Source organism: Helianthus annuus, chromosome 4 (genome assembly GCF_002127325.2).
Source record: "Helianthus annuus cultivar XRQ/B chromosome 4, HanXRQr2.0-SUNRISE, whole genome shotgun sequence".
In the NCBI taxonomy this organism is placed as follows: Eukaryota; Viridiplantae; Streptophyta; class Magnoliopsida; order Asterales; family Asteraceae; genus Helianthus; species Helianthus annuus.
Genome location: NC_035436.2, coordinates 174,326,610 through 174,338,246, shown reverse-complemented (window position 1 = coordinate 174,338,246; position 11,637 = coordinate 174,326,610).

Below are 11,637 nucleotides of genomic sequence, written 5' to 3'. Positions count from 1 at the left end.
AGGCTACCTTACCGATTCTTTCGACGATCTTGAATGGTCCAACGTATCTAGGTGCAAGTTTTCCTTTCTTTCCGAATCTGATCACACCTTTCCAAGGTGAGACCTTAAGTAATACACGATCACCGACTTGAAAATCCAAGGGCTTGCGTTTTAGGTCCGCGTAACACTTTTGACGGCTTCTAGCTGTCTAAAGGTTATCACGAACTTTCTTTACCTTATCTGTTGTCTCTAAAATGAGGGCAGGTCCAGTAAGTTGAGCCTCGCCGACCTCATTCCAGCAGACTGGTGAACGACATTTTCGACCATAGAGAGCCTCGAAAGGAGCCATGTTGATGCTAGAGTGATAACTGTTGTTGTAGGAGAATTCAATTAACGGAAGATGTGAATCCCAACTACCACCAAAATCGATCACACAAGCTCTAAGCATATCCTCCAGAGTCTCGATTATTCTTTCAGATTGACCATCCGTTTGCGGATGATAAGCTGTGCTAAGATTAAGTTGGGTCCCCATAGCAGATTGCATGGTTCTCCAAAAATGAGAAGTGAAACGAGCATCTCTGTCAGAAATGATGTTCAAAGGAACACCATGTCGAGCTACAATTTCATCCACATAGATTTTAGCAAGCCCGAAAATCCTCACGGATTGGCAAGAAATGCGCTGTCTTAGTAAGACGATCAACGACTACCCAGATGGCATCGTGACCTTTCTTTGTGCGCGGAAGTTTGGTAATGAGATCCATAGTAATGTTTTCCCATTTCCAAACTGGGATCTCTGGTTGCTCCAATAAACCAGAAGGACGCTGATGTTCAGCCTTAACCTTAAGACAAGTAAGGCATTTTGATACATATAAGGCGATGTCTTTCTTCATACCAGGCCACCACTACTGAATACGAAGATCCTTATACATCTTATCTAAGCCAGGATGAACAGAATAACGAGACTTATGGGCTTCATCCATAAGCAAGGTACGAAGGTTATCTTGGCTCGGGACCCACAAACGGTCCATGAAGTAATACGATCCATCGTCCTTCAGTTCAAGAGCAGGTGTTATGTGGTAAGGAAATTCCTTATCCATCAAACCTTGTGAAACACAAGCTTGTTGAGCCTGAGAAATACGGGCTTGTATATCGGTTTGAGCTTGAATATCAGATTGAACACGAACACAATGAAGCTTAGTACGTTCCTTGCGACTCAAAGCGTCGGCTACGACGTTCGCCTTACCAGGATGGTAGCGAATTTCGCAGTCATAGTCGTTTAGAAGCTCCACCCAACGTCGTTGCCTCATGTTGAGTTCTTTCTGATTGAAGATATGCTGAAGACTTTTGTGGTCTGTGAAAACCACACATTTTGTACCGTACAAATAGTGTCTCCAAATCTTAAGAGCGAAGACAACTGCACCCAACTCAAGATCATGAGTGGTGTAGTTCTTCTCATGTATCTTCAACTGCCTCGATGCGTATGCTATGACTTTGTTTCTTTGCATCAGGACAGCCAAGACCTAATTTAGATGCATCGCAATAAACGACGAAATCATCATTGCCCTCGGGCAAGGTTAGAACAGACGCGTCGCAAAGTTTTTGTTTGAAAGTCAGAAACGCTTCCTCTTGCTTGAATCCCCAATCAAATGGCTTGTTCTTTTGAGTTAGAGCAGTTAGAGGAACTGCAATCTTCGAGAAATTTTCAATGAAACGGCGATAATAACCCGCTAGACCAAGAAAAGAACGCACTTCAGTAGGAGTAGTAGGTGTATCCCAATCCTTAATCGCACTGATCTTGAAGGGATCTACATGAATACCTTGTTCGTTGACAATATGTCCTAAGAATTGAACCTCTTTAAGCCAGAATTCACACTTGGAGAATTTGGCGAAAAGTTGCTCTTTCTTTAGGAGTTCCAAAGTAAGACGAAGATGTTGCTCATGATCAGCTCGCGTCTTAGAATATATCAAAATGTCATAAATGAAAACGATGATGAACTTATCCAAATAAGGCTTGCAGACCCTATTCATCAAGTCCATGAAAACAGCAGGAGCATTAGTCAAACCAAATGGCATGACTGTGAACTCATAATGCCCATAACGAGTGTGGAACGCTGTCTTGGGAATATCTTCTTCATGCACGCGAAGTTGATGATATCCAGATCGCAGATCAATCTTTGAAAAATAAGAAGCGCCTTGCAATTGATCAAAGAGATCATCGATGCGAGGTAGGGGATATCGATTCTTGATAGTAAGATTGTTAAGCTCACGATAATCGATACACATCCTAAAAGATCCATCCTTCTTCTTTACAAAGAGACCGGGAGCACCCCAAGGTGAAAAGCTAGGACGGATAAAGCCTTTGTCAGAGAGTTCCTGAAGTTGCTTAGACAACTCTTGCATCTCAGATGGTGCAAGACGATATGGAGCTCTGGCAATGGGATTTGCACCAGGTACGAGATCAATACGGAACTCGACTTGGCGTGCTGGGGGTAGACCAGGTAAATCCTCAGGGAATACCTCAGAATAATCGCGAACAACAGGAATATCTTGAATAGATTTACCTTTGCCCTTATCTGCTACAACATGTGCCAGAAATGCCACATAGTTCTTTCGCAGATACTTTCGAGCTTTAAAACAAGACATGAGTTTTAGACCACCAGCAGGTTTCTCACCACGAACTTGTAGGATCTCGCCTGTCGAAACAAATTACCTCTGCGCGATGCTTGGCTAACCAATCCATACCCACAATAACGTCGAAGCTTCCAAGTTGCATAGGCGTGAGGTCAATAGGAAAAAGATGGTTGTTAAGGTTCAATTGGCAGTTGCGGAGAACAAAATTAAGAACAATGGGTTCACTGCTCGCCACTTCTACTATCAATGGTTTACCTAGTTTCGTTCTAGACACGCGAAGCAATGGTTCAAAAGATAACGACACAAAACTCTTATCGGCACCCGAATCAAAAAGAACAGATGCTGGCTGATTATTAATAAAGAACGTACCGTTCACCACATTATCATCTGCTTGTGCCTCTTGTGCGTTCATGTTGAAGACTCGACCTCGAGCCTGAGCCTGATTCTGATTCTGGTTGGCTAGCCTTGGGCACCGGTTTCTGTAGTGGGTCAGATCCCCACAATTGTAGCACGAACCAGGAGGAAAATGAGGTCGTGCAGCTTGACCTTGTTGCTGAGCAAGAGGCTGAGCAACTTGTTGAACCGGGTTCTGAACTGCCTGATTCTGAGCAAAACGACAAACACCAGCAAGATGACCTGGTTTCCCACGGTTAGTACAGATACGGCACAGAAATTGCGGCTGATGGTGACCGTTGCATCTATTGCACAAAGGTGCATTCCCTGCATAAGGTTTCTTCGCTGGAGGCTGTGCGGGTTGGTTGGGAGCTGCCTGGTTAACCTGGGCAGTGACAGCAAAGTTTTGGGAAGCCTTACGCTTCCTTGACCCCCTTGAGGATCCATAATCCTTTCCCTTCTTGTTTTGACCTTTCTTGCTATCTTCTTTGTCAGCTGCCTGCTTCCTACCCTTGTCACCCTTTTTGTGCAGCTTTCCCTTTCGAATCTGCGACTCAGTCAGTGTCGCTGCTAACTCGATCGCCTGACGGAGTGTGGTAGGGTTACTACCAGTAATGATGTCTTGTACCGAGTCAAGTAGGCCGTCAGTGTACCTTTCGATGGCCTAGTCGAGTGGGGCAACCATTGTCGGGCAAAGCAGACTCAACTCCTCAAACCTATCAGTATATGCCCGGTGCTCGCCACTGTATTGTTTTAAGTCATCAAACTCTTTCTCCAAAGCTCGCTGCTCATGACGAGGACAGAACTCTCTCATCATTAGTGCCCTAAGTTCAGCCCATGTCTGAGCTAGAGCAACTTCTGCACCGCGATCCCTCATAACCCCGTTCCACCACGTAAGAGCCCTCTTCTGAAACACACTCGAAGAAAACTCGACCTTGCGATTGTCAGGACACTGCACGTGACAGAATGTATTCTCAATGCTCTCGAACCATTGAAGAAGCCCAGTTGCTCCTTCGGAACCACTAAACTTGAGTGGTTTAGCCGAGTTAAAACTCTTGAAATTCCATGGAGCATTGTTGTTGTTGTTGGCTTGGCTCCATTGAGCAAAGAGATTTGGGAATTGAGCAGCCATTTGCTGTGCAATAATTTCTGCCAGTTCGGCAGTCGCTATCTGGTTTTCGCGTCAAGGAGGCATTCTAAAAGAGGAAAACATGAAAGGAAACGAGTGAGATGATTGGATGAAGAGAATGAGATGGTTACGCATCGCAAAGAAAACGAGCGACACGCAATGTCTAGTCAAAGTAAATGGGTCAAAAATAATGTATCGCGAAGACATGTTCGCCTATAAGTGAACACTCACCCCAAGAGTTCCCAGGTAAGAGTAACTGGTCCGATTATGTGGATTTGTACGAACACTCTAGCCTTAGACAGAAAACTCAGGGTACAGGCATTCACTCTTCCAGTTCGCACGTGTTCACATTATTAAAACCCGAAAACCTTGACGAGATTTTTGAAAATTCAAAGGGGTTCAAAACCATATAACAGAGGGTTCAAAACCTAGTAATCAATCATCCTAGAACAGATGATTAATTTTCAAAGCGGATTCGGAATCGATGTTCTCATTGTGGTTATCACCTAAGGATAGGTGAAGTGTATGTTTTAAAATCTAAACACAAGATGACTTGTGTTAGGGTCCTAGAAAGTTATAGTCTAGGTCAAAGTATTACTAATAACCTAATTCCCTATAACCATTTGCTCTGATACCAACTCTTCTGTCACACCCCGACCGCGTATAACATGCAACCACGACGGAAACGTCGGGGAGTGTTGAGACAGAATTATTTGTTTCACAACCATGGCATACAAAGTTATATTTTATTTATCAAACAAATGTGTTACATTGTCTTCAAACAGGAAATAAAGAGTTTATAACATAATTAAACTAAGTCTATCTTCGTTTTATGTCTCTAAGGCACAGGTCCGCCCTAGTATCACAATCATCATCCTAAGCGACAGCTCCTGAAAACACATGTGAAAGTAGGTACGTCAGCATTAAAATGCCTGTGAGATACATAGGTTTTGTGAAAATAGAATTGATGACTTATGTTTGTGAAAATGTTTAGTCATGAACCTTGTAATTTGCTTTGTCTTATAAATCATATGAAAAACGATAAGATCAGATGATATGTATAAATGAAATGTAAGGTTAAATGAGAGTAAAAATGAGTTTGTATAAGATAAGGTGTTTGTAAAAAAATGTCTTGTGAAGAAGATGTTATTTGTATAAAATGTAATATGTCTATACTGAAATGATTTAAATAATGCTACGATAGGTAATATTATACAAACATTTATATATAGGAAGTACCAGCGGCGTATCCACCATGTTTGTATCATATTACATACGCCACGTTACTCAAACCATTTACCCAAACCAACCACCATGTAAGTTGTTCATGTATAAATCAATTGTCAAGTGTTATTGTGTAAACCATATCAAAATGTTCTTGTCTAATGTAAACCACCAAATGTGTATATCAATGTCAAATTGTTTATGTTTAATGTAAATCATATAATGTGTATCCAAAATATCATGTATGGCATGTGAAATATATCAACTAGGCCATAGGTAAAAATGCACAAAAACAGGGTATTGAATTAAACATAGTTTAAGTCAAAGTTATGTTTTGTGGAACAATTGCATGCTATACTGATATAAACATTTATGCGGTATTGTGAAAATTCATACATTCAAGCCTTTGTGACTGTGGTGATAGACCTTTAAACAAATTAAAGGTCTATATGTGTTATTGTTTATTGAATTCGGTCATTCCTTCCAATCCAAACAAACCCGGGATTTCAGGAATGGGAGTTGTCAAGTCCTATGGTACCATTACCTACTAACGAGTGGCGTAGCTAATGTTAATGAATGTACATTGTATCATTTGAACAAACCAAATGTCATACCTGTTAGTGCACTACATCTGTTGATTGCGTCTAGGTGTCTAGGATCAGGTCTTATATCGTATTGTATAGCATAGGGCACGTTTTACGAGAAAACTGGAGTCTGTATAGGTTTTATGAGTGAGGTTCGCTTATAGGGTCTTGAGTTGCTAGGTTCGCTTATTTGTCAGGCTGGTCCGCTTATGTGAACTTGTCTGGTCCGCTCTTATGGTCATATGACACATAAGCAGACCCAACTGCCTATATATAGATGTAGTCTTGAGCGATTCAGTAGAGTAGTTGTCGAATTCCACGCCGAAGCTCTGCCGGTGTGAAGATTGAGCTGTAAAACGTTTCAAATCAATAAAACAAGCAGTTAGAAGGAAGAACAAGCTATATCTACTTTCATTTCTTATTATTCCGCATCTGAAACGCAAGAGACAACCTCTGAACGACTCGTTCGGGTCAACAAACGATCCTACAAGTGGTATCAGAGCTTGGGAGGAGGTTTTCTGCAGATTATAGCCGGATTTCATCATTTCTTCTCACTTCTACACCTTCTTTTCTCATTTCCAGGATATTTCACGGTTGAAATTCGCTCAAAAGCTCACAGATTGTGTATAATCATACAAAGTCAAACCCTTGAAAGTTTCAGGTCAAAATACAGCTTAAAAATAGGTCAAAACATGTTCGGTATATGGTTCGCTCGTTCTGACGTCATCAAGGATCGCTCTTAGATCCAGTTTTGGTATCGCTGGTTCGCTCATTCGTACCGATTCTCTTCTGGTTCGCTCGAAATTAGTAGCTTGGTCCGCTTCAAATTCATTTCTGGTTCGCTCAAGAGTACATATCAGGATCGCTTATTTGATCATCTCGGTCCGCTTATCTGTCAAGACAGGTCCGCTCCAAATTATTGTTGGTTCGCTCAAGAGTAGTTGTCGAATTCCACGCCGAAGCTCTGCCGGTGTGAAGATTGAGCTGTAAAACGTTTCAAATCAATAAAACAAGCAGTTAGAAGGAAGAACAAGCTATATCTACTTGCATTTCTTATTATTCCGCATCTGAAACGCAAGAGACAACCTCTGAACGACTCGTTCGGGTCAACAAACGATCCTACAAGTGCTGTTAGTGCACTACATCTGTTGATTGCGTCTAGGTGTCTAGGATCAGGTCTTATATCGTATTGTATAGCATAGGGCACGTTTTACGAGAAAACAGGAGTCTGTATAGGTTTTATGAGTGAGGTTCGCTTATAGGGTCTTGAGTTGCTAGGTTCGCTTATTTGTCAGGCTGGTCCGCTTATGTGAACTTGTCTGGTCCGCTCTTATGGTTATATGACACATAAGCGGACCCAACTGCCTATATATAGATGTAGTCTTGAGCGGTTCAGTAGAGTAGTTGTCGAATTCCACGCCGAAGCTCTGCCGGTGTGAAGATTGAGCTGTAAAACGTTTCAAATCAATAAAACAAGCAGTTAGAAGGAAGAACAAGCTATATCTACTTGCATTTCTTATTATTCCGCATCTGAAACGCAAGAGACAATCTCTGAACGACTCGTTCGGGTCAACAAACGATCCTACAATACCAAAATGTGAGCATGTGATGAATAATTGTACTAAGTATGCACACAATGGGCATACATAGCATAAAATGTAATGTAAAATAATGTACTAAGTACGCACACAATGGGCATACATAGCATAAAATGTAATGTAATGTAAAATAATGTACAAAGTACGCACACAATGGGCATACATAGCATAGAATGTAATGAAATCGTGTACTATAAATGTACTATTGAACATAACAAGCATATGATATGAAAGCATGAAAGTAACAAGTAGGCACATGCGTTCCACCTCAAAACAGTTTGGAAAACAGTAAAAGAGGGGGGTTCTATGTACTCACCTGAGATTGCTTTGAAATCCTTGTATAACAACCAAATAATGCTAGAGATCACGGATATCAAACGGCACCTAATATAGGTAACTATGTTAATATGCCGGACCTAAATCGGAGGATTTGGATAGAATGAGGGTTTGTAAACCAAACGAGTATGGAGACTCGTGTAATATGGTTTAACAAAGCCTTCATACTAAAATGAAACCTAACCTAAGTGCTTACGACCCATTACGACCCGTTTAGGTAGCTTATGCTACCTTAACGCGTCGTTCCCGTAAAACGCGTTTGGAACGCCTAATGTCGTGACCATAAGGTATAACCTCGGAAGGTTATTCCCTATACAGCTATGGTCACCTAATGTGTTTGGTCGGATCCTAACGATCGACCAAATGGGTCGGGTTCGAAAGTATAAGCGATTGTTTAGATCGCTTACCTTACGACCCTATATAAGCACTATACTAAAAGTGACGAGCTAAGCATGTTAGAACATGCTTAACTAAGTTTAGAAAACAGGTTTGGTATCAAAACAAACGGTTTTGATACCCACGAGTAGTTTGGTTACAAAATACGCAAGAATGCGCATTTTGGCCGAAACTACGACTCGTCACTGAGCCTAGATAACGTGGTAATCAGTAGGTATAGTCACTATGGACTATAACCATCGTGATCACGCTCACGTTATGAAGTTCCAACGAACTTCGTGTTGACCATAAGCTGGTCAACGCAGAGAGTCAAACAAAGTTTGACTTTAGCACTCGAAAAGCGATAAAAGAACGAAAGAACACTTACGAAGGGTCCCCGAAAGCAAATCTCGATCCAGAAGCTCAGGTATGAGGCAAAGGCCTCAACTTAGAGCTTTAGATCAGATTTTGTGGGTGTTTAACCAAAAGGGGGGGTATTTATAGGAAAAGCAAGACCGTTAGGATCGTTTCTTGAATATCATGCCTCAATCTCATTCGTACACTTGTCAAAATGTTGTGGTATCAAAAAGTGACCCCAACCCCAGAGATTGTGAAGAGGCATTGCCCCTTGGATGCTTGAAAGGCCATTTTCAGCAAGAAAAACGAGTTTCTGCATCTGCAGGGCTGACGCAGCCCGCGTAAAGGTTGCCCCTAGGCTTACGCGGGTCGCCTGGAGGTTCTGATCAGAAGCCAAGTTTCAAAAATGACAGTTTAGGTCCCTGTTATGGTTTAAGGCCATTTCCGACACGTTCAAGGCCCGTTAAGCCATCTTTAAGGCCCTAAAATGATGCCTAAACATTGAGGACATGAAACATGCTCAAAAATATGTCGGATGTTGGTTCGTTTGGCCGTACGATCGCGATGTTCGCTTAATTACGACGGAATGCGCATAAGCGCGAAAATCGATCCAAAATGCGCGACGAATGGATTTTTCTCATGCCAAACACTAAGGCATAATATTATGATGCTTACATAAATTTTCGGATGTCCGGATGTATTCAGAACGTAAGTTATGCGCGAAAGTGCAAACTTATGCACTTTTTGACACTTTTAGTCCCTGAATGACCCAAAAGTTTATTTTAGCACACCGAACACCTCAAAGCCTATTTCTAAGCTATGGAGAGGATATTTATGGTATGTTTAACTTATGGTCATGTTCCGGAATGTCTGTTACAGTTCAAATTGTCATACTTTCGCAGTTTGTCAAGTTTAGTCCTTGTAAGCGAATTAACTTGTTTTTGCCATACCAAAGCCTTCAAAACTTATTTCTAAGTTATGTAAAGGTTATTTAAGGTATGTTGCGTATATGTTGATGTTCCGGAGTATTTGTCGCATTAAACTGAGTATGTTTACGCACCAGTTTGCGTATAATTCTCCAGAAAGTGATGTAGAGTTAAAAATCGAACAAAAGTCAAAACATGAAAAATGTAAAACATAACCAAACAAACATTGGGATCAAATAACTTTGTTTTATTGATAACTGAACTGTTCACAATGATTTCAAGCACAAATGTTACAGTTTAAGTTAATGTTTTTACGTAACTTTTAATTTTGAATAGCCTACTTTTAATTAAATTTGTGTTATACAGGTTTAACAGAGTTTAAGTAGATTTTCGGGAGCTTTACGGGTCACCGGAATGAAAAACGAGCCATCGGGACGCGAAACGGGTCAACCCGGATCAAGATATGCGAAAAACGGAAAGTGGGAAATGCAAGCACCGTCGCCGACGCCCTCCTGGGCCGTCGGCGACGCTCGTTGGAAAGTCCGTCGGCCAGAATCACCGTACACAGCGAGTTAAAGCATAGGACGAAATCAGAAAATGCACACACCGTCGGCGAAGGACCCCTTGGCCGTCGGCGACGGTCCTCTGATCTTTCAATCGCGAATTTTTGGTTCCCAAGTGTTAGGTTCAAGTTTTATGAGATCTCACCAACGAAAAACGGGGGTTACACTAGCTTGGAGTTTGAATACTCATCTTTGGAGCCATAATCATCATCTTTTCACCAACCATTCCACCTACCATCATTCCATCATCCCGAATCAAGAATAAAATCACTATCATCTTCTTGATCCAAAACCCTAGCTTCATCAATCCATCAATCCAATCATCCATTCACCATCATCACTCATCCAAAACCCTAACCTTCATCCATCCATCCATCTTCAAGCTTCATGATGAGTCAATTCAAGCTTTCTACATCCGGTGATCAAGTTTCTTCGATCATGCTCGGCTAATTTCGTGGAGGTTTCACCTCGGTGTAGACTTTTGTAAGACTTAGGGTTATTATGTTTTGATGTTTGCTTTGTGACATCTTGATTTACATTTGAATCTTTAGACAATTGTCCTATGTTTGTATTGAATTTATGAATTGTCGAGTGAATGATTAAATTTGACTTTGTGAAACGAATACACGTATTTATGCCTTGTCTTTTGATAGAATTTGTTAGTCCAAAGTAACGAAGTGCATCATGGTCCGTTGTTTACGACGTTGATAGCGATTGGCACCTAAGCTTTGTGATTGCAACCCGTTAATGAATTGTTTCAAGTAAAGCAAGTTAAAATACATAGTAACCCTAGGTCTTGCATTTGTTGAAACCGGGTGTGAACCTTGTTTTCTTATTATTGTTCAAGCAATCAATTTTACTTTTTGCAATTTGTTTACCATTTGTAGTTAATCCATTCAACAACATTAGACATTTTTATTCAAATCTTTTCAATCAACAAAAATACATAAAACCAAAATAGCAAGCTTCATAATAGTGACACCTTTTTATAATTCAATCGAATCTATCCACAAACCACAGACTCTTCGTGGTTCGACCCCTTGCTACCACTAACTATTTGTTAAGGGTAATTTGGGACTATAAATTTTATCTTTGACCGGAGCGTGACTCTCCGATCATCAACAAAGGTTAGAACGGATTAGTCAACAAAGGTTAAAAGAGGGTTAGTCAACAAAGTTAAAAGGGTTAGTCAACAAAGGTTAAAAAGAGGTTAGTCAACAGAGGTTAAAAGGGTTAGTCAACAGAGGTTAAAATGGACCAGGCCAGCAGAGGTTAAAAGAGTTTCTACATGTTCTCATTGCTCTAAATCATAAGAGTTTTTAATACAAATTGGTTTACAGGTGGACTGGAAAGTATGAGGATTCAATGTACGCGTATATGTTTTTGCTTAATCGGAGCTTAAGAAGAACATTACCCTCATATACAGTATGGTATGTATTTCATCCTTATATTGCTGTTATTATTTCATTGTTTTCAATGATCGGTTTCATATTCTGTTGTTTTTGTAACGAAAAACGGTGAATTCTCGATGTGTTAATCGAA